We start from the raw sequence: 23,128 nt of genomic DNA, 5'->3' as shown, positions 1-23,128 counted from the left end.
TGGTCAGGCAAGTGAGGGGCACAGAGTGAGGTCCTGAGAGATGCATCTCAGACAGACTGAGATTCAGGACCTGCCTGAAGGTCCTGACACAGGACCTTTGTCTTCAGGACCTGCTGACCTGGAGACACAATGGCGGCTGTGTGGTGTTTGGGTTACAGAGAACTAATGAGTGAGGCTGGAGCCTCTAGGCTGTAAGAAGTTGCATGAGGGGACACAAGATATCTGCCTGAATCCCACCCCTCTTCATCTTGTTTTGAAAAGCATCCAGAGCCAAAGAGGGGATGGAATGATGTCTTAACGCAACCACAGACGCCTGGACGTGTTCTCTACAGCACCACCTCCAGCAGGTTCTGGATTTGGAATTGTGAAAGTCTGGTGGGTGTGTTCGTGAATGGGATGAAGAGGAATTGCTGGGGGAGGGGAGATGGCTATTACACTAGGCATATAGTTCACCGTTAGTCCAAACCCCACAACAGGAAGCCTTAGATGTACAGATCTGATGCCTCAGAACCAGGAAGAAGCTTGGGGGCAGATCAAGGAACTGCCAGGGTGTCCAGGTGAGCAGAGGAAGGGTTGAGCTCTGGGTGTCAGAGAGAAAGCAGGGTGAGTGTCAGGTTCTGAAGGAAGAGAGGGACCCCACCCCCAAGAGGAAAACTTGACAGTATGAAGGAGATACACCACATTTAGGTCTCTTAAAGATGGGACCAAAACGGGAAGTATTTTGTTGCAAGAAGGACTGAAATGCTTTCTCTGATGAAAGAAATCAACAGAGAAAAAGAGGTGGAAACTTAGATGGCGGATCCCAGGGATGACCCCCGACCAGAGAACAGGACCCACAAAACCGAGCCCTCGCTTGCAGACATGCGGACGACTATGACAAGCAGTGTGTTACTGCCCGATGGGTTGGAGGGGGCTCACGGTGACACATTTGCTCCGTGCGTGGGCTGCAGGTGTGGCTTGATCCATGTGCACGGGCCCAGGAGCATGGGGGAAGAGAGGAGCCCTGCAGTCTTCCTGCAGGTGTCAAGGCCAGTCTCGGGGTACGTGTGGCTCCCAGCCCAGCCAGCGGAAGGAGAGCAAGCCTTGTGAGAACCCTGGATGGTCCGCCCAAACCCCAGGCTCCTGAATGCTCATCTGCCAGTGGAGAACTGAAGAATCTGGAGGAGGAGAGAGCACATTCTGAGTCCCCACGTCAAAAGCAAGTGAAAAGCAGGAGACCCTCACCACCTCTCACGATCGCTCCTGCAAGAGGAGGACAAAGGGAACTCCAACCGCAGGTTAGAAATGTGACAGCTCAGGCTTCCTGGATGTGGAAAGGGAGCCGTGGACACATATCTCCCAGGGCAGAAGAAAGATGTGACCGCAAGAAAAGGATCTGCTGCCACCAAAGAGGCCTCGTTTACTCGAGGCCCCGTCTGTTCAAAGACCGAGGACAGACAGCGTCGAGAAGAGCTCACGGCCCAGGCATTGATCCGCAGCCTCCGGGGTGTGGTGGCTTCTGTGGCATCCGAGGCAGGGTCCGCCGAGGGATCTGATGAGGGAGACTCTCAGACGGAGACCGGCACGGGGTTGACAGTGTCAGAGGACCTGGCAACTGCAGAGCAACAGGTAGCTGCCAAGGCCACGTAAGTTCAGAGCAGCCAAGCCTGCTCACGAGGAAGAGGGGGGGGGGCAGCGGGTGCCAGGGACACAGGCTACTGCGTTTTCATTGAGTGGGATGAAAAAAGAGGTCTTCAGGCCGAAATAGGTAACTGAGGGGTGGGGCACACCGCAGGTTTTTACTTAAGTGTGTTCTGTCCCCTCCCCAGACAGGGTAACGACCTATGGTCATAATTACTGTGGATGAAAAACGGCGTCTGCCATATGTGTAAACAAAGGATGCTGCAGCCATCAGCCCTCAGCCACTGCTGCTGCCCCATTCAGAGGAAGGCACATGCTTCAATCCAAATACGATTCTGGTCCATCTAAGACTTCTGGAGGTAGAAGTCATGCGTCCTACCAGGGGCCTTGGGAGGGTACTCGATGGGGTGAGGGCTTAAGGGAAAGACCCCTAAAATCATGAGCAGGACCCCTGAGGAGACGGTGGGTCTCCCCCAGCAAAGGGAGACACACTCCTGATTGACCACAGTTTTGTTAGATATGATGCCAAAAACACAATCCATTAAGAAACTGAGCTTCATCAATATTAGAAACTTCTGCCTTTCAAAAGACACCTCTAAGGCAATGAAAAGACAGGCCACATACTGGAAGAAAATATTTGCAGATCAAATATCTGATAAAGAACTTGCATCCAATATATATAAAGAATTCTTACAACTCAGTAACGATACTTAGAAAAACCCAATGGAAAATGGGCTCAACATTTGAACAGAAAGTTCACCAAAGAAGAGATAACACATGGTTAATAAGCATGTGAAAAGATACCCAACATTATTAGTCATTAGGGAAATGCAAACTGACCTCAAGATGAGATACCAACCGAACATCCAACAGTGACTAGAAACAAAAACACAGATAAAACCAAGTGTCGGTGACAATGGAACAACTCGGGGTAAACAAGATGGCACTGTTACTTTAGGAACTAGCTTGATGGATTTTATAAAACTGAAATAGACACTTTTCACACTACCGAATGGTTCCAGTCTTTAGTAGTTACCCAGGAGAAAGGAAATTATATGTTTGTACATAAATATGTATGCAATATTCATAGCACCATTATTCAAAATAGCCAAACATCAGAAGCAACCCAGATGTCCCTCAACTGGTGAACAAACACAGGGGAATACTACTGAGCCATAAAAATGGAACAAACTACTGGTACCTGTGATAACACGGGTGACTCTCAAAGCATTATTGTGAATGAAAGAAGCCAAACTCAAAGGGATGCAAGCTGTATGATTCTCTCATATGACGTCCCAGAAAAGGCAAAACTATAGGGACAAAAATAGGTCAGTGGTTGCTACAGCCTGGGGTTTAGGTGAGGGCTGACCGCAAAGGGCTTGAGGACAGTTTTTGGGCGATAGAATGTTCCATATCTCGGTTGTAGTAGTGGTTACATCTCTGTGTTCTTTTTTTCAGAATCTATAGATCCTCACACCTAAAAAGGATGAGTTTTGCTGGAAAAAGAGCAAACGTAAGGAAACACTCACCAGCCAGGCTGCTGGTGGCCTCTCTTGCCCAGGTCCTGGGTCCCCCTGCGGGCAGCAGCTTGGCTTCGGGGAGGGCAGAGCAAAGGATCCTCGGCTCCAGGGGCCAAAATCCTTGCAGACTCCCGTCTCCACCCTCAGTGAGACTTTTCATTTTCAGCACCTGTGAGACTCCACGTTCTCTGGAGAAGGTGGATAATTCCTTTCCTGCTGGGGCAGGCGGCGCTTGTGGAAATTGCCTGGCACATGGGAGGTGCCCACTCTTTTGCTTATGACTGTGTTAGTTTCCCAGGACTATCATAACAAAGCACTAGACTGAGTGGCTTAAACCACCTGAATTTATTCCCACTGCTCTGGAGGCCTGAGATCAAGGCATTGGCAGGATTGGTCCCTTCTGAGGGCTGCGAGGGGAATCAGCTTCTGAGGGCTGCGAGGGGAATCAGCTCCAGGCCCCTCTCCCAGCTTCTGCTGGTTTGCTGGCTGTCTCTGGTGGTCCTTGGCCTTTAGAAGCATCACTCGAATGGCCGCTTCTGTACCCTCAGTCCATGGCATTCTCCCTGAGTGCATGTCTCTGTGTCCAAATTTCCTCTTTTTATAAGGACACGGGTCACACTGGTTCAGAGCCCACCCTACTGACCTCATCTTAACCAATGACATCTGCAAGGACCCTATATCCAAGTAAGGTCACATTTGGAGGTTCTGGGAGTTAGGACCGAACATTTGAATTTGGGGCAAGGGTCTTAATTCAGCCGCAACAAGGATGCCACCCAGAATGAAGGGAATCCTCAGCTGTTAAAGAGGACTTCTTGGATGAGGATGAAGACGTCAAGAACTCCTCTGCAGATCAGCAGTGGTGTTTCATCTTCCAGGAGACCTGCTCATTGAGCCTGAAACCACGGCCACCTGGGTGCTGTCTCGACTACTCCTGACCCAGCCCAGCACCAGGAGAGCAGACGAGACAAAGCTGCAGGGAGGCCTTCCTGGACAAGGAGGCACTCCCAGACCTTCACGCCCACTAGCAGCAAACCTTGTCTGCCCGTCTGTTTACAAACCCTTGACTGTGTAGTCTGACTGTTCGCCAGCCTCCAATCAGCGCTGACCCAAGGCGGCCACCTCGCGCGGCTGAGCACTGCAGCTCTGCCCGCCTGAGAGCTCGCGCATCTGGCCCCGTGGACCCCGTGCAGCCGGGCCGGCCCGCGGCTCCACCAGGGCTGCTTTCCACCTGCCCTGGCGGGGCTGCCTCCAGAGCAGCTCTGCTCACCGCAGCCCCAGAAAAGCCTGCTCTGAGTTTTTTAATTGAATGTTTTTAAATTCTGTGCTCGAGCCTGGAGGCAAAGTGCTCTCAGAGGACATGATTTTACAAATTGGAAAAAATAAAATAAATCAAAGATCCTTTCATTCTCTCCCTGTTCTTGTTAACTTTATGACAAGACCAGTGTGACCAGAGTGTGCTGGAGAAAGTCCGTGAACTTCCTGGAAAATCCCAGAGGTGCACGTTACCCCAGGGGCCCAGGGGTCTGCCCACTCCTCACGCAAGAATCAGGACTCAGAGGGTCCACAACCCAGCAGGACCCAGCACGCCCAGCCTGCTGCCCCGAGCCCAAGCAAGTTTGCCAAACGCCTTGCTGCCCTGTTTTAGCTGCGTGTAGTTCACACCTGATGGTGGATGAGCTGAAATTAGCATGAGGTACAGACATCTGGATGCCTGGCTCCCAGTGAGGATGGCCAGGGCTTTGTCCCCTGCACGCACACACACACACACACACACGTATACAGACATACACATAGATACACACAGACACACAGAGACACATACACACACATACGCACATATACACATACACACATGCACACATACATATACACAGACATACATACACACACACACTCACACACACACGTATACAGACATACACATAGATACACACAGACACACAGAGACACATCATACACACACATACATAAAATACACATATGCACATATACACATACACATGTGCACACATACATATACACAGGCATACATACACACACATATACAGACATACACATAGATATACACAGAGACACATACATACACATACATACATAAAATACACATATGCACATATACACATACCCACATGCACACATACATATACATACACACACATATACGCAGACACAGAGACACATACATACACACATACATACATAAAATACACACATGCACATATACACATACACACATGCACACATACGTATACACAGACACACACACAGACACACACACAAACACTAAGAGACTCAGTGACTCTATTCTCTGCAAACTGTCCAGACAGGACTCTTCCAGGACCTCGGTCCTGAGACCCTAGAGTCCAGTGGGTGGGCCCATGATGCAGGTCGGACATCTTCTCTAGGGTTTTTCCAAACTGGATCTCTGAGAGGGTTGTCTTTCCTCTCTGGCTGCAAAAAGGTGAAGGTGAAAGCTCAGCTCTGCTTGCTGCCTTGTTGTCCAGCTTGGAGGAGGCCCAGCTATCTTCCAGGAGGACCATGGAAATGTGCAAAAGGAGCAGAGATGGGAGAGAGGGTGGGCAGAGGGACAGAAGGGTTTTGAGCCCCCAAGTTTGTTTACCTTGAGACCCGAGAGTCTGGTTTAATCTGGTTTAAGTCACTTTTCTCTTACCTGCCCCTGAAGAAATCTGGACACAGAGGCAGGAGAACTAGGAAGAAGGACAGAAAGAGGGGAGAGAAAAGGCATCGGCAGGTCACCACCATGTGCCTTTAACCAGGTAAGAGTCACCTGCAGGTGTTGCCCTTCTGATCGCCTCTCAGGGGGCTGAGGGATCCTTGGGTGGGGGGCTCTGGGATGCGGTGTGTGCTTTGCCTTGCGGGGTCTCCAAGCGCAGTCCAGACCCTCTGTCTGCTGTGCAGCCTGGAGGAGCATGTTGGGCAAACAACCAAGGTGGATTTACACATTTCCAGAGGCGATGATTCTGAAACAGGACCCAGGGAAACCCTTCTCTGAGGTCACTGATGGTCCACTGCTAGTGCATCGTCCTGGAGAAGCCTCAAGGCCTCTACCAAATCAACTCTTCTAAAACATCAATACAGGGACTTCCCCGGCAGTCCAGTAGTTAAGACTCCACGTTTCCACTTCAGGGGGCACAGGTTCGATCCCTGGTTGGGGAGCTAAGATCACACATGCCGCGTGGCCAAAAAAATAAATAAATGAATTTTAAAAAATCAATATGACCACGTCACGTTCTGTTTAGAAACTTAAAATGATTTTCTGTTATTCACAAACCCCTTAATTATCAATAGTCGGCCCATCTCTCAAACCTCATCTCTCGTGCACCCTCCTTCCAGACACACCTGCCTGCAGCCTCCCCAGCTACCACCTGCAAAGCACTGAACTTCTTGTCCTGCTGTGTGCCTCTGAGCCTTTGAAGATGCTACAGACTCTACCTGATGAACTTCTATTCATCCCTCAAAACCCAGTTTAAATATCCCCAACACAGGTGCATTCTTTCTCCTCTCATCGGATTTTATGTGTCTTTCCTTCATGTCCTCACCTTCTCCATCATACCCCAGACACAGAGGATCCCCTCCCACTGGAATATGAGCCCCTCTGCCACTGGGATGGTGTCTTGTTTGTTGTTAGGTACCCGGGGTGCCAAGCTCAGCCCTTCCCCATGCCAAGTGCTCAGGAGCTCCCTGTTGAATGAACATGTGGTCCTCTGACCTCCCAGTTACCTTTGCAGAGAATACACTCTAAGCCACGGATACCACGTGGGCTGCTCTCCCATGCCATCTTTGGTTAGTTAAAAGGGCCTGCTTGCAAAGCTCAGTGGGGAGAGGTCTGGGCTCAGAGGCAATGAGAGCAGAGGCAGATTCATGAGGTCCACCCGCTGAGAGGAAGAGGAAGGAACGGAAGCCTCAGGGTGTGGGTGCTCCGTTCTGACTTTCTCGGGGCGGGGGCAGGGGGGAGAGAGTGCAGAGTGCACAGGAAGGGAAAGTCGAGGGGAAGCTGCCAGGAACAGAGCCCTCCAAAACCAAGAGCCAGTGGCCTTATAACCCCGCTAGATCTCTGTGCAGGAGGAAACAGCTCCGCGTGCCTGGCGCCTGAGACCACGGTTCTGGACACACAGCGTGGACCTGAAACAAGGTGGTGACCCCCTCCCCCAGCCTCCTGGAGCCGATGTGCAGCCTGCCTTTTCCAAGACCCCAGGCCTTGAGTTGGGCAGGGGCGTACCTCGGGATGCTGATTGCTATCTTAGTTGCAGACGGTGATGTCGAGAACGGGGCGTCCCCGGCCCATGGCGACGAAGGGCGGTGCTCTCTGTGGCTTGTGCCTTTAAGCGGCGTGAAAGACGAATTCTGGTCTTGATTTCCTGTGTCTCGGCGGTTTCTCATTTACGCTGTGCCCATGCAGTGTTTATGTATTTGGCAGTGCCCTCCTCTCTGCTCCATGCAGCATCGTTGAAGTCTGCTGGGGAGGTGACCCGCATGAATATTTTATCAGAACACATGCATGGGTAATGAAAATGAGGCTCATGCCGCATCTGACAAAGTGGGCTGGATCCCGCACGAAGCGGGTAGCACGCAGCCCCATTGTTCTTGCCTTTGACAAATAAGAGAGACGTTGTGAGCCGGGCGCTTTGTCAGAACACAGGGAAGGAAATTAGCTCCTATCCATCTGTCACGGGCAGATGATGAAGTGCCTCCCCGGTCTCCTGTGCGATGCCCTGCAATGAGTCTGCTTTTAACCACATTCTCTCACTAGCATGAGGTGAGAACACACGAGAACAGAAGTGACAGAAACTGGGGCGGGCAGGAAATTCACCTGTGCGTCGTACATCACAGAGAAGGAGGGACCATCGCCCTGCTGCAGCCTCGGGGTGGTCTCTGGTTTGGGGGTTTTTGAGACGTTGTGGGTGGGAAACTGCAGACCTGGTGCCCAATTTCACAGATTTAAAGCTGGTGGGGACAGAGTGAGTGGGTCTGTAAGGAGCTGGTGTTGTTCCTGAGGCTCATGAGCGCGTGTGCTCCTTGTGACTTGAAATAATAGTGAAACAAACATGCACACACAGGTGCACAGCTGCCGGAAGATGAAACAGCCCACGTGTCCATCCAGGGAAGAATGGCTGGGCAGAATGTGGTCGATCCAGATGGAGGAACGTTATTCAGCCACGTACAGGAAGGAGGGACCGACACAGGCTGCCACACGGAGGAGCCTTGAAAACGCCCCTCTCAGTGAAATGAGCCCGTCACAGAAACGCCCCAGAGGTGGGTGTTTGCCATTTGCAGGCTCGCCAGGAAATCGCAGCACCTGGGCTGGGCCTCCATGTGGGTTCAGGTCTGAGGCCTGGGGAAGAGGAGGCAGTGACAGGCGGGTGCAATGCCTCCAAGGGCCTCCCACTGCCCGGCCTCACACGGGGAGCCTGGGCCGGCTCAGGGTCCTGTCCACAGAGGGCGGCCACACGTTCTGGGGGGCCGGCCATGGTGTGCGTGCAGCCGCTCCCTGGGGGCTGGGCAGCACAGATGCCCTTCGCTGACATTGGGAACAGCTCCAGCTGGGGCCACGTGGAATACAGATGCGAGAAAGGACCTGCGTCCAGTTCTGCCCGAGTCTTCAGCCAAGCAGGCGAGTCCACGTTTCTGAAGGGTTTTCCGGAGGATGGGGAGGGGAGGGGGGCCAAGAAGCACAAGGCAGCAGCCCCCCCATCACCAGGGAGCTCACAGCCTGACTCAGACGGCGAGATGACCACGCCTGGGCCCGTGTCTCTGCGATGCTGACGAGCACAGGCTCCCTGGCTCTGGGCCCATGAGAGGGCGGGCTGGGGCGGGGCCACCCCAGGGGCCACTGGGCCTGCAGGTTCCAGAGACCCTGGGCGGCAGAGATGCTAGGCGAGGGCATGCTGCCTCAGGAGCCAGCTCGAAAGGCAGACGGACCGCTCTGAGGACCTAGGAAGGAGGGCCAGCCCTGGGCGGGGAGACCCCAGGGCCCCGGGCGGGGACGGTGCCAGGAAGGAGGCCCCGGGGCAATGACAGGGCGAGGGTTTGTTGGCGCAGGTGCTGCGCATGGGAGGCTTGCCTGTGACGTCACCACCAGGATGAGCCTCCCAGGTGTGGCTGCCTTTCCTTTCTCTTCTGAGACGTGTGCACACACACTCACAGATATGTACACATACACAAACACTGTGTATATGTGCACACACAGATACATACACTCATGCATGTACATGTGCACACACACTCACAGACATCTACACATACACAGACACCGTGTATATGTGCACACACAGATACGTACACTCATGCATGTACATGTGCACACACACTCACAGATATGTACACATACACAGACACTGTGTATATGTGCACACACAGATATGTACACTCATGCAGGTACATGTGCACACACACTCACAGATATGTACACATACACAGACACCGTGTATATGTGCACACACAGATACGTACACTCATGCATGTACATGTGCACACACACTCACAGATATGTACACGTACACAGACACCATGTATCTGTGCACACACAGATACGTACACTTATGCATGTACATGTGCACACACACTCACAGATATGTACACGTACACAGACACCGTGTATATGTGCACACACACTCACAGATATGTACACATACACAGACACCGTGTATCTGTGCACACACAGATACATACACTCATGCAGGTACATGTGCACACACACTCACAGACATGTACACAAACACAGGCACCATGTATCTGTGCACACACAGATACGTAAACTCATGCATGTACATGTGCACACACACTCACAGACATGTACACGTACACAGACACCGTGTATCTGTGCACACACAGATACGTAAACTCATGCATGTACATGTGCACACACACTCACAGATATGTACACGTACACAGACACCGTGTATATGTGCACACACAGATACGTACACTCATGCATGTACATGTGCACACACACTCACAGATATGTACACGTACACAGACACCGTGTATATGTGCACACACAGATACGTAAACTCATGCATGCACATGTGCACACACACTCACAGATATGTACACGTACACAGACACCGTGTATATGTGCACACACAGATACGTACACTCATGCATGTACATGTGCACACACACTCACAGACATGTACACAAACACAGACACCGTGTATATGTGCACACACAGATACGTAAACTCATGCATGTACATGTGCACACACACTCACAGATATGTACACATACACAGACACCGTGTATATGTGCACACACAGATATGTAAACTCATGCATGTACATGTGCACACACACTCACAGATATGTACATGTACACAGACACCATGTATCTGTGCACACACAGATATGTACACTCATGCATGTACATGTGCACACATACTCAGCAATGCACATATGCACACATACATGCATACATACATACGTACAAATGTACATGCCACGTGCATGTATGCTCATACATACTCATATGTGTACATAACAAACATGTGTGTGCGTGTGCACCCTCACATGTGTGTACATGTACACAAACACACATGCATACGTGCCCACACATACACACAGATATATATGCTCACACATATATTTACACATGCACACAGTCACCTCCATGCACACATACACAAATATGCATCCACCCATACATAGACATTCAGTCACTCATGCACACACATCTACTTACACACATGCACACACATACCCCCCCACACATGCACACACATACCCCACACATATACACGTGCATACTCGTGCACACACACGCACACACACACACACACACACACACACACACACACACACATACTCTGAACCCCAGGCTGTCAGGGAGAAGGGCGCCTGCCCTGTCTGCCTGCATGGGCCGTGGAAGAAGCCTTGGCCTGTGGGCAGGACACCCATGAAAGTGAACATGTCGGTCTCCCCCCAGACGCTGCCCCGTCAGCTGTCAGGTGAGCTGCAGCCCGGGTGGAAGGATTGCGGGGAGGGAGCTCTGCAGGTGTAGATGCGCTGCCAGCCCTGCAGCCCGGGCATCAGACCCACGAGCCCACACCTGGGTGTCGCAGCATAAATTCTTACCTGTGTGACAGGCTGCCATGGAGCGTGGGCGCCGGGGAGAGACAACGTGTGGCATTTCAGGAACTGAAAATGGAAATAGGGTGAAGGGCAGAAGAGACGCTTAAATTTGCTCTCTCTGTATAGTGAGCCTGATCTAGAGAAATTCTAAGGAACCGTCTAATTTGTGGCGAGAGGGAGGGAGCTCATAAGGGAAGGAGGGAGGACAGAGGAGCATCTTTTCTCCCGGCTCCGATCCTAGCCCCCTACTCTCTGACCATCCCCACCCCAGGCCCAGACCCCAGCTTCCTGCTCAGCGGGCCGTGCCCGCCTCTGCCAGGCTGGGGCTCCCTGTGTGGACTGAGTTCCCTGAGCTAAGCTGCCGGATCTTCTCCCTCCTTCACCAGCTGAGAGAACGAGGCCCAGAGTTGGGAGGGGCTCGCCACCTCCCACCCCCGCCGATGGTGGGAGAATCGAGCCCTATACGGGACATGAGATCATCGCAGATCCACCCCCAGTCACCCCAGTCAGACTGGGGGAGAGAAGGTTCTGGAACAGACTGGAGCAATTCCACCCCTGCCGCTGGAGGTTGCTGTGGGCCAGGCAGTTGGGCCTGCCGAGAGGGCCGGGGTGGGCAGATGCCCAGCTGGCTCCCTGTGAAAGCGGCTGCCTGATTCCCAGGCCCGCCTGGACCCTGAGTGCCTTCTGCGGGGGCCTCCTGCCCAGGGCCGGTGCCCAGGGATTATCCTGCCCGCAAAGGGCCTCACAGGCTTGCTGGTTTGGCAATTACTGAAAAGAAAGCATGGTTATTATTCATGTCGTGTGTTGAGAAATCTCTATAAAGTTTTACAGCAGCAAATGTAAAAGGGTTTTTTTATTGGCTTAACATCCTCCCCCACTCTCCTGCCCCCACCCAGAATCTGGTCTTTTTCTCCTGCCTTCTCTGCACGGAGGTTTGAAGAGGGCCTCCACTGTGCCCTCCGGAGAGAGGTGTGGAAGTCCCTACAGGGAGCGTGGGGCACCACCATCCCCAGGGCCCACCCCGACCCACAGGGTCTTGTCCCCTGTTGGGTCTCAGCCACCCTAAAGGACAGCAGCGTCGCCAGCTTCATTCTTTTATTCAATAAATAGGTTCTGAAGGTCTGCAGAGGGTCAGAGACACTTTAGGTGCTGAGAACACAGAGGTGAGCAAGATAGATATTTATTTGCTGAAAGAAAAGAAAAAGAGACAATAAAGGAAACAAGTAAACACATATACAGGGAACAGGTGTGACTCAGGGCCCCCACCTGAGGGCCCAGGCTGGCTTTACTGCTGTCTCTTGAAATATGTGATAAATGTGGATGCTTTCCTTCTGCATGAGGCCCAGCAGGGGGAAGGCTGAGAGCGTCCAGGTTGGTGAGGATGCGGTGGCCAGGAGGGAGGCTCTGGGGAGGGACATGGGAGCAGAGAGCAGCATAGACCAGGGGACAGGAGCACAGAGGCCGAGGGAAGGCTGCTCAGGCAGAGGGCCGGGCTGGGAAAATGTCAGGGGCAGAGAGCTTGGAGGGTTTAAGGTGAGGCAGGGAGGCCATGTGGTTGGAACACAGGAAGGCAGGTGAAACAAGCGAGGCCTCAGCAACCCAACCGGGGAGGGAGCTTGGATTCCGGTTCAGGGATGTGGGAGGTTCTTGGAGGTTTGAGATAGTGGTAGCCAATCTTTCCTCTTAAAGATCGTCCTGACTGCCATGCAAGAATTAGGGTGGAGGGCAGGTGCCCTGTACAGAGGCTGTGGGCAGCAGTGCGGGTTAGGGACCGTGACACCCTGGACATGGGAGCAGGGGGGCAGCCAGGAGCTAAGTGGGGGGACCCACATGAGGTCTGCCAGAGGGGCAGCACCAATCACAGGCCACCGCTCTGATAGAAGTCACAGCACTTGGCCACGGTGTCTTCCTTCCCCTCATGCCCACAAGCAGTCCTCCTGCTGAGCAGGTCTGGTTGACCTTGGGGAGAGATCCTAACTCCTTCCACTTCCCATCACACCTGTTAGGTCACATTCAGACACAGTCAGACAGATCCTGCAGGCTTTTAATTAGGGCCTATGCTTGCTTAGCTGAGGAACCACTGGGATAGAATTATGCCCAGAGAAAGATTTACCAACAGCACCAATATTATAATCAGCCTGTGAGCTGCACCATTTGCGGCAGTGTTCATGGTATTCTGTCCTCATTCCTCTGTCAGGCCAAGAAGGAAGGAGGGTGGAAAGCACGTCACCAGTAAGGAACCTGGGACCAGTCATGAGCATGTCTCTCCTCCTACCAGGGGGCTGTAGGGAAGCACCTGGTGGGCTGCTGTGATCACACATTGTGCCTTTGTAAATACACGGAGAGACTTCCAGCTTCGTCTCCAACATAAAAAGAGCATGGAGGTCATCACTCTTGTCTTCACAACACAAAAAGACTGAGCAAACTGAAAATCAATCAATCAAATCAAACTGAGCAAACTGAAAAGCAATCAATCAAATCAAAATCTCCATCAGAGAATTGAGGTCCCAGGGCAAACTGAAGAGACACACAGGGGATGCAGAGAATTGCAGCTGAGATCAGCTTCTTGGAAGCAGAAGCCAGCAGGACCAGGAATTGGCAGGACACTTAAACAGTGACTGAAGAATCTCTGGAAGCTGAGTGTGGACTTGCTGGGGGCCCGGTCTTTTGTAGACTTTACTGCCAGGAGCTCCAGCTGGATCTCAGACTGAAGATCTGAAGATCAAAGAAATATTATGCATCAGGGAAGGACAGGGGCAAAGTAACCAAACAGACCCAGTAGGTTCTGTTTCTGTAACAAAGCCTGCCCTCAACAGAAACCGCTTTACCAGAGCCTTATCTGACTTCTAGCCCTCTTGTCTCACTAAGGCAAGAATAAAAAAGACTACAAACACTTCTGAGGGTCATAGCTCAAGAATTCAGACCCAATAATAAAACCTGAAATTTAATCATAAGACCATAGAACACTGCCCCTACCCGACATCTTACCACCAACAGGGCTCCGATATGATAGCAGGGGGTTACAATAGAAAGAGCTGCAAAGTACAGACTCTGTCTAACAAGGAGTTCTTAGGTAAATGCAAGACAACAGGAGGGGAAACAACAAGCAAAGAAGCCAGAAGGTCTGGCACATTGGGAAGCACCACACGCAGGCAGAGCAACATAAAAACTTACACTAAAGATTGATGTCCTCGGTTCCTATTCCCAGATACGTCATGTCCAGCTTTCAGAAAAAAAAAAAAAAAGTCTTGCGAAAAGTCAAGGCAAAAACACAGTCTGAAGACGCAAAGTTAAGCATCAAAACCAAACTCAGATATAACACAGATGTTGGGATTACCAGACTAGGAATTTTAAATATCTATGATTAATATGTTAAAGGCTCTCATGGAAAAAGGAGACAACATTCAAGAACAGATGGGCAATTTAATTAAAGAGATGGAAAGTCTGAGAAAGAATCAGAGAGAACTGACATGAATCAAAAATATTTTAACCAAAATAAAGAAATGCCTTTGATGGGCTATCAAAATAGAGCAGACACAGACAAAGAAAGAATAGAGGTTCTTGAAATATGGGTCAATAAAAACTCAAAAACTGAATTAGGAAGAGAAAAAGTGTATGAAAAAAAAAAACCCAGAATATCCAAGAAATGTGAAACTATTACAAAAGGAGCTGGATATGTGTAATGGGAATAGCAGAATGATAAGAAACAGAGATGCTGGAGAATATGAAATATTTGAGGTAATGATGGCTAAGAATTTTCCAAAGTTAATAACAGACACCAAACCACAAATCCAGGAAGCTTAGAGAATACCAAGCAAGATAAATACTAAAAATCTGCACATATGCATATTATATTCAAACTGCAGGAAAGCAAAGACAAAGAGAAAATCTTGAAAGAAACCAGAGGGAAAAAACCTTGCCATTTTGAGGAACAAAGATAAGAATTACCTCAGACTTCTCATCAGAAACACGTAAGAAGAGATTGGAGTCAAGTATTCATGGCGTTGAAAGCAGAATCAACCAACCTAGATTTCTGCATTCAGCACAGTTACCTTTACACTGTGAAGGAGAAATACTTCCTCAAAAAACAAAAAATGAGGGGATTTTTCAACAGAAAACCTGCCCTTCAAGAAATGCAAAAGGTATTCTTCAGAGAGAAGACTTATACAAGTCAGAAATTCAGATCTACATAAATGAAGAGCATGAGAGAAAGAATGAAGGTAAGAGAAAATCCTTTATTTTTCTTATTCTTAATTTATTTAAGAAATAACTGTTCAAATTCATAATAGCAACTATGTACTGAGTGATTATAACATATGAATAAATGAAATGAATGACAGCAATGTTATGAAAAATGGGAGGGAAGAATTCAGAACATTGTTATAAGGAACCTATACGACATGTGAAGTGATAACATAATGTAGTTTGAAGGTGGCCTTAGATTAGTTGTAAATGTATATTCCAAACTCTAAGAAAACCACTAAATTTTTTAAAAGAAATATAATTGATATGCTAACAGAGGACAGAAAATAGAATAATCAAATAGTCAGTTGAAACCAGAGAAGGTGGAAAAAGAGGGGGGATTTTAAAAAATGGAAACAACTGACAAATGTGATGAATAGAAAACCGTGTTAAACATGGTAGATATTAATCCAACTATATCAATCATCACTTTAAATGTGAACAGTCTAAATAAACAAATTAAAAGGCAGATACTGTCAGAGTGGATTTTATAAAAAGATCCAACTACATATTATATATAAGAAACCCATTTTAAGTATAAAGACACACATATATTAAAAGTCAAGGAATGGAGAAAGGTATACCAGGATAATAATTATCAAAAGAAAACTTAGGTGGCTATATTAGTTTTAGACAAAACAGACTTCAGAATAGGAGAAAGTGTCAGGAATAAGGAGAAGTTTTACATAATGATAAAGAGATCAATTATCCACAAATACTTAAGAATCTTTAATGTGTATATACCTAATGACCATGTCAGAATATGTGAGGCAAAAACTGATAGAAGTACAAGGAGAAATAGACAAATCCACTACTAGAGTTAGAGACTTCAATACCTCTCTATCATAACTGGTAGGTCCCGCAGGCACAAAATCAGAAAGGACATAGTTGAACTGAACAGCACTATCTATCAACTGGATATAATTGACATTTATAGAATACTTCACCCAACAACAGCAGAATATATCATACTCTTCTCAAGCTCACATGGGACATTAACCAAGATAGACATTCTGGGCCATAAAACACACCTTAACAAATTTAAAAGAATATAAATCATAGAAAACATTCTTGCACACCACAATGGAATTAAGCTTGAAATCAAGAGCATAATGCTAGCTGGAAAATCTCAAAATATTTGGAGTAAACAACACACTGCTAAATAACATATGGATCAAACAAGTCTAAAGAAAAAATTTTAAATATTTCTAAATGCTTAGAGGAAAATTTATGACATCAAATGCATATATTAGAAAAGAAGAAAGAGAAAGAATGAATGATGGTAAAAGTCTTTTATTTTTTATTCTTCAGTGATCTAAAAGATAACTATTTTCTTGAAATAATAACAATGTATTGGATAATATAGCATATAGATAATTAATATAAATGACAGCAATATCATAAATGATGGGAAGGAAGATTAGGAATATAACCACACTGTGTGTGGAGTAGTGCAGCATTAATGAAGGTGGACTTCAAATATTTAACTATATATTGAGAAATCTAGGACAACTACTAAAAAGAGTACAATTGATATGCTAAGAGAGGACATAAAGTTCAATCATATAAAATGCTCAATTAAAACCTGAAAAGGCAGAAAAAGAAGAGTGAGAAAAGAAACTAAAAACAAACGCAACAGGTAGAAAATAGTTCCAAACATGGTAGATATGAATCCAACTACATCAATAATCACTTTAAATTGGAACAGTCTAAACACCCCAATTTAAAGGCAGAGAGAGAGTCATAGTGGGTTAAAAAAAAAAAGACCCAACTATATTTGTCTACAAGAAACTCATTTTAACTATAAAGGCCCAGAGAGGTTAAAGGTAAGGGGTTGGGATTGACATGTACACACTGCTATATCTAAAATAGATAACCAATAAGGACCTACTGTAAAAATAAATAAATAAAAATAATAATAATAAAAATAAAATAAAATATTGCCTTAACCAGAAAAGAAAATTAAAGGTTTGGGGAAAGATATATCAAACTAACACTAATCAGAAGAAAGCTGGAATAACCATATAATTTCAGACATAGGTGACTTCAGAACAAGGAGAATTATCAGGGATAAAGAGGGGTATGACATCATGATAAAAGGGTCTATTTTCTACAAACACATAATAAGCCTAAACACATATGCGCCTAACAACAGAGAATTGAAATACACAAGGTAAAAACTGATAGAACTGCAAGGAGAAACAGATAAATCCACTAAGACAGTTGGAGACTTCAACACTCTTCTGTTAGTAGTAGATAGATCCAGTCAATGGTGAGGACACAGTTAAACTGAGTATCCTACCCATTAGCTTGATTTGATTGACATTTACAGACTATTTTATCCAACAACAGCCCGATACATATTTGTTCCCAAGTTTTCATGGAACAGTCACCAAGACAAACCACATTCTGGGCCATTAAACACAACCAAATACATTTTTAAAAATAGAAATCTGACAGAGGGTGTTCTCAGACCACAATAATATTAAACTAGAAATAAATAGCAGGAAAATGACTAAAGAATCCCATATTATTTTCAGATTAAACAACACAACATCTAAATAACACATGGGTCAAATAAGAAGTCTCAAGAGAAGTTAAAGTGAACTAAATGAAAATGAAAATACAATAAATCAAAGGGTTTTCTATAAAAGACCTGACAGTATTCTTCAAAACTGTCCAGATTATCAAAAACAAGGGACATGTGAATAACTGCCACACCCAAGAGGAACCCAAGGGAACACAACAACTAATTTTTCTGTTCCTAGAACAGAAAAAGGGCATTGCTTAACAACTAAGAAAATCTGCATAAAATATGGATTTTAGATAATAATACTCTATCGATATTGCTTTATTAGTGGTAATAAAGGTACCACATTAATGTGAGATGCTAATAATAAGGGAAACAGGATATATGGGAACTCTGTACCTTTGCAATATTCCTATAAACCTAAAACTCTTCTAAGATTTTTAAAGTTTATTCAATAAACATAAAACATCAAAATTTGTGGAAAGCAGTGAAAGCAGTGCTTAGAGGGCAATTTATAGCATTTAATGAATATATTTAAAAAGAAGAAAAATCTGAAGCTAATAATCTATGCTTCAACCTTAGAAAACTGGAGAAAAAAGATCAATTGAACCCTGAAGCAAGCAGACAAATAAATAAATAATAAAAATTAGAGCAGAAATCAATGAAAGTTGAAAACTGGAAAACAACAAAGAAAAACCAATGAAACCAAAAATAGTTTCTTTAAAAAGATCACTAAAATGGAAAACCTCTAGCTGGTCTAAACCAAGAAAATAAGGGAGAAGATGTAAATTACTGATATCAGAAATGAAAGAGAAGCCATCATTCCTGATCTCACGGACATTAAAAGGAAGATAAAGGAATCCTGTGAACAACTCTTTACCCAAAATTTGGTAACTTAAATGAAATGGACCAATTCCTTCAAAGACACGAACTACAAAAACATCCATAACGGAATAGATAAATGGAATGGCTCATGTCCATTAAGGAAATTGAATCAAATAATTAATAACATTCCAAAAAAAGAAAGCACCAGGTTCAGGTGGTTCACTAGTAAACATTTAAGAAGGAAATGATACCAATTCTTTACATCCCTGCCAGACACTAGAAGCCAAGGAAACACTTCCTGTCTCATTCTATGAGGTCAGCAATTCCTTAACATCAAAGCTAGTTGAAGACATTATAAAAGAAGGAAAACTACAGACCAATGCCTCTAATCAGCATAGACGCAAATATCCTCAACAAAATACTAGCAGTTGGAATCCAACAATGAATAAAAAGAATTATACACCACAACCAAGTGGGACTTTCTCCAAGTATGAATTCTACTTCTCTCTTGAAATTCCTCAGTATCTCGTTGACTTTATGCGGCTCTTAATGGGTTGTGGTTTCTATTTTAAAAAGCTGTTTTGTTGTCTTCAAGGGGTTGTACCACCAAGTTGCTCAGCCCACCATCACCGGAAGGGAAATCCCAGGTCCTGTCTTCACAGTGTCGAGTTTGCAGCACATAGCAAAGAGTTCTGTACTTAGTGGGTGCTCATTAAACGTCTGATGAGTAATTTATTAAGTAAATAGGCAATGAAGGAACGTGGCTCTTTGTTTTTTGCAGTGATTATGATGCACAGATCAAAGTTTTCCTGCTATATTCTGACACATGGGACCATCTCCCTCCCATCCCCTTCCAGCAAGTGCGAAGCCACACCTTTGTCCTGAGTCCGGATGGCTGGGATGGAACTCCTGGCAGAGAACCTGGCTGAGGAAGGTTTGTCTTCTCTTTATACAAATTGCATGCTTTTGAGTCTAGTGAGTTGATGTGAGCTGAGTTGACTGTATGTAATTTAGGGGAAATTGAGGAGGTCAGGGAAGATCCCTGGGGAAAAGGCACTAAGTTCCCATGAGCCCTTCAAGTGGAATAGTGGAGATGTAGGAGGTGTTTCAGAGCAAACAGCTGGTGCCAATGCCCTGGGGCAGGACAGGGCACCCTGTTTAGGAAGTGAGAGATGGACAGAGAGGCTGGAGCGGGGATGGGGGTCTTGGACCCCAGCCTGCAGAACCTTGAGAAGTAAATTGCGTTGTTTAAGCTGCCCAGTCTGTGGTACCCGAGCTGACCACAAAGGAGAGGCCATGGGAGAAAGGCAAGCAGCGACCAGCGTGGTCAGGGGTTCACCTGCAGACGTGCCGGACAGACGCGGTGGTGGCTCTGACTGAGGGGGTGAAACTGGGAATGAAGCGATGAGGGTTTTAGTTACAGTCAGGAAATCAGCAAGCCGGGCTGGTTAACTGGATACTGGGGAGCAGGGAGAGAGAGGAACGTGCCAAGAAAAATGCCGAGATTTGTGTCTAGAGCGCCTGACATTCAGGAGACAGCTCATGAGGTGGAGGTTTGGGGAGATGACTGGCTGGGGGAGATGAAGAGGATCTTCATGGACATGGCCAAGGGGCCCACAGGAGCATCTTCTCCCGTCTTTGCTCAGCTGCGGCCTCTGGAGAGCCGTGTCAGTGTCTGGAGAGCTGTGTCAGTCCTGTGCCAGCCCCGCAGGTGAGCTCTTGAGGAGGGTCCGAGGGAACAGCCAGAAGGAGCCAAGACCACACTTCATGGAGCTCCATGTTGGGAAAGGGAGACTGGCCCCCGAGTGGGGAGATGCAGAGGCCTCTGGGCACCGTCAGTGTACCCACGGCTCACATGGTGTGACCCACTGTGGATTTGCGTGGAAGTGACAGCCACGGGTGGGAGTTCAGGGGTCTTTCCTGAAGTCTGTGCCCCAGGATGGAGTCCTGCTACTGAACCCTGTGGATGTACCCTCCAGGGGCCCCTGGTCCCCCCGTGGTGAGGGAGCAACGGGGTCCAGCCGACCCTGGGCACGTCTGGTGCTTGCTGACCCTCAGGTAGAAACCTGCAGGCGAGTCAAGCCCCAGGTGTGGCCCCCTTCCCCCCTGCCTTCTGGGGACAAGGACCCCCACGCCCCACGGCCACCCCCCAGCCAGGACCCTCAGCACAGCAGCCCAACCAGCTCCCACCTGCCAGCCTTGATTTGCAGCCTGGCTGGCAGGGCAGCGGGCAGGCGGCCCACCTCGGTCTGGGCCTGCTGCCACCCAGAGATGGGGTCTCCTGCAGACCGCCAGGGCCTTTGTCTGCGTGGCCTGGGTGTCAGGAGGCCGGCCTGGCCCCGAACAGCTGTCTGTCCTGCGTGCAACTGAGGGTGGGTCTGCCTCTGGCGGTCGCCTCAGGGGTTGGCTGGGATTTCTGCACCCCTGCCTTCACCAGAGGCTCCCCAGAAGTGCCCAGGGCTCCACCAGTGCCCACGCAGGCCTCTGTGATCAGCGGAGCCTGAGAAGTTTGCTGTGGAGTTCCCTCCCCCATCCATCTGTGTCCACGCGCACCTGCCTGGGGTCACTGGGCACCAGGGAGGAAGACACCCGTCCCCAGCCCCTGCTCCTGGACAGGAGCCACCGGCCATGAAAGCATCGACACCCTTTGAACGTGTTTCTTAGGATGAGGGGTCTTCAACTTACATAACCCTCTCTGGGGGGGGATCTTCCTGGAACCCAACTTCCTCTCCAGGTGTCCCCCCACAGTGCCCCGCTTCTCTGCTCCCACCTCATGTACTCAGGGCTGATCTTGTTTATACACTTACTTACTAGCTTATTGTCTGTGGTTACACACACACACCACACACCAGACACACCAGACACACAACACACACAGGAATATAAGCTCCCCGAGTGCAGGGAACCTTGCTCATGTCATGCACTGGTATTCACTCCATGCCAAGTTCAGCTCCTGCACAAAGGAGGTGTTGCCATGGTACCAGAGAATGGATGAATGAATGAAAGGGTGGAGGAATGAATGAATGAATGAATGGGTGGATGAATGAATGAATGGGTGGATGAATGAATGAATGGATGAATGGATGAATGAATGAAAGGGTGGATGAGCGGGAGGCACCTCTGTCTGGTGGGAGGGACATGGGCTTGGCAGCCAGGTAGACCTGGGTCTGACTCGGGGCTCCGTGACTCGGCAGTTGCGTCGACAGGGGGTGATGGAGTCTGAGACTCGTGTGCAGAACAGGGAGAAGGACGCCGCCGACCACACCACTCCGTGGACCCCGCGATGCAGCCATGATGAACGCACCCCGCTCAGTCGACAAGCGCACGGCTGTCCCCCGCCCACGGAGCTCCCCGGCTGGTACGTAGCCTGAGATCCCATGAAGGTGTGAGCCCAAGTCCACGGGGTAGATGTACTGATCATAAGACCCTAAATCCCCCACAGGGAGAGACAGTAGACTGTCCTGTGTGCGCCCACGTCATAAACACATCTACCAAGTGTTGTTCCCAGACCTCGCTAAACGACAAAGCAGAACACAGATCTTCAGTTGTGGTCTCCTTGTAAGGACGAACACAGGTGCTCATGTCATGGGGAGGTTCTGGGGCGGGGGGCCAGTACAGCGATCGTTTGGGGGAATCTCTGGAGCTAGGAGCCTGGATCGTAGTCTCAACGCATCCCTCAATCAGCAGCCCTGGCAGCCAGGTAACAGCCTGACCTCCGCTTTCTTATGTGTAAAATAGTAACACCTGCTTCTGGGGCTGCTGATGGGAGCAAGAAAGCCCTGCATGCAAACTGCTGAGAACAAGCCCCGGCCCAGGGCCCAGCCACTCTTTCACTTTATTCTTTAGGTACAAAGAAAAGGTCTAGAAGGAAATATATCCACCCCCAAACATGGTAGGTTTTCTTAAGTGACTGGATTAGGTATTATTTTCTTTTAACTTTTCTCGTTTCTGCAATGTGCACAAAATACTTTTATGATTGGAGGGAAAAGTACCCCTAACAAATGACGTGAGTGCCCCAGGGCCAGGCGCTGGGGAGGAGAGCAGGCTGGGCAGATGGGGGCGGGGGGCAAGTGAGCATCCCTCCCCTCCAGATAAATCCACTCCAAGTCACTTTATCCCGGGAGCTGCTGGCCGGCGACACCCGACCCTGAGCCCTCGCCAGGACCTACCGGCACATTTGCAGATCCGCTCAGCCCAGCTCAGCAGCCTGGGGGAGGAGGGACCACAGAGCCTCTGGCCCGCTACTCACACTCCCTGAGTTTCCATCTCTGTGTCTGTTTAAGCCTAAAAAGCTTGCCTTCCCC

This window comes from Balaenoptera acutorostrata, chromosome 11 (genome assembly GCF_949987535.1).
Source record: "Balaenoptera acutorostrata chromosome 11, mBalAcu1.1, whole genome shotgun sequence".
Classification (NCBI taxonomy): domain Eukaryota; kingdom Metazoa; phylum Chordata; class Mammalia; order Artiodactyla; family Balaenopteridae; genus Balaenoptera; species Balaenoptera acutorostrata.
Note: the sequence above shows the minus strand (reverse complement) of the source record.